Source organism: Primulina huaijiensis, chromosome 3 (genome assembly GCF_012295235.1).
Source record: "Primulina huaijiensis isolate GDHJ02 chromosome 3, ASM1229523v2, whole genome shotgun sequence".
NCBI lineage: Eukaryota > Viridiplantae > Streptophyta > Magnoliopsida > Lamiales > Gesneriaceae > Primulina > Primulina huaijiensis.
This window is the reverse complement of record NC_133308.1, coordinates 5,160,982-5,162,990: the sequence shown is the minus strand read 5'-3', so window position 1 is coordinate 5,162,990 and position 2,009 is coordinate 5,160,982.

The window sequence follows — 2,009 nt, the reverse complement described above, 5'->3', positions numbered from 1 at the left end:
TTGTTACAGCCTACTTATATGGATCACTTGATAGTAATATATATATGAAAATCCCTGAAGGATTTAAGATGCCTGAAGCACAAAGTTCAAAACCCAGAGAATGTTATTCTGTGAAATTACTAAGATCATTATATGGGTTGAAGCAATCCGGCAGAATGTGGTATAATAGGCTAAGTGATCACTTGATGAAAAAGGGATATGTAAATAATTCAATATGCCCTTGTGTTTTCATTAAGAAAACAACATCCGGATGCGTAATTATTGCTGTATATGTTGATGATTTAAACATCATTGGAACAAATAAGGAAATTCAAGAAGTTGTGTCATACTTGAAAGAAGAATTTGAAATGAAGGATCTTGGAAAAACCAAGTATTGTCTGGGTTTACAAATTGAACAAAAAGAATGTGGAATATTTGTTCACCAGACAAATTATACAGAAAAGATCCTTAAACGTTTTAATATGGACAAATCAAATCCTTTAAGTACTCCAATGGTTGTTAGATCATTAAACATAGAAAAGGATCCATTCCGTCCATGTGAAGATGATGAAGATATTCTTGGTCCAGAAGTACCATATCTAAGTGCTATCGGTGCCCTTATGTATCTTACAAATTGTACAAGGCCTGATATATCTTTTGCCGTAAATTTATTGGCAAGATTTAACACATATCCAACAAAGAGACATTGGAACGAAATTAAACATATATTCCGTTATCTACGAGGAACGACAGACTTGGGACTTTTGATATCAAAAGATGCTAATCCAAGTATAATTGGTTATGCTGATGCTGAATACTTATCTGATCCACACAAGGCACGTTCCCAAACTGGATATCTATTTACTCGTGGAGGCACTGCAATTTCTTGGCGTTCACAGAAACAAACACTTGTAACAACTTCATCAAATCATGCCGAGATTATTGCACTACATGAAGCAAGCCGTGAATGTGTGTGGTTAAAATCAATGACTCAACATATCCAAATCTCATGCGGATTATCATTCGACGAGAAGCCTGTGATACTATATGAAGATAATGCTGCATGTGTTGCTCAAATGAAAGAAGGATACATAAAAAGCGACAGAACTAAACATATTCCTCCTAAGTTCTTCGCATTCACCAAGGAGCTTGAGAAGAATAAATGTATTGATGTTCGTCACATTCAATCAAGTGAAAACTCATCAGATCTCTTCACAAAGGCACTTCCTACGACAATATTCAGAAAGCACATATATAATATTGGGATGCGCAATCTACGAAATTTGTGAAGAATTGTTCGTGTCAACATGAGGGGGAGTTTACGTGACTGCACTCTTTTTCCCTTACTATGGTTTTTATCCCAATGGGTTTTTCCTAGTAAGGTTTTTAACGAGGCAGTATAAAAACACGTAATGTATACAATCATTATGATCATCATCACAAGGGGGAGTGTTGAAAAATTATTTAAAAATGTGAAAAATACTTGTGTTGAAAATGTGAATGTTGAATGTTGAAAATTAGGTAAAATTAGGTGTTGAATATTGAAAATTAGTGTGTGATAATGTAGGTAATGATGTATTTTATTTTTGGATTATTTGTAAAAATTTTCTATAAATAGATCTCTCATTTGTGAAGAAAATCACAATTGAGATGAGAGAAAAATATTATAAAGTGTGTAGTGTGATAATTTTAAGAGTTTGAGATTTTTTCTTTTTATCGTAAATTTTTACTTTTTCACAACAGTTTAAAGATTTTATAACTTAAATGCTTTTGAGATGTTTTTGGAGAGGATGTTAGAGTTAAGTTTATTTTTGAAATAATGTTAGCTTAGAGTTGGTTGATATTTACGATTTTATGTCTTAAATGTGTTCTTTTGGATTTTCAAATCATAGTTGATTGTTTTATTTTTAAATGGTGCAAAATATTTATATAAATATATATGTGGTTCGGCCAAGTAGTATAGAGGAAAAAAATTGTAGTATATTTTAAAGAAAAACGAGTATATATATATATATATATATATATATATA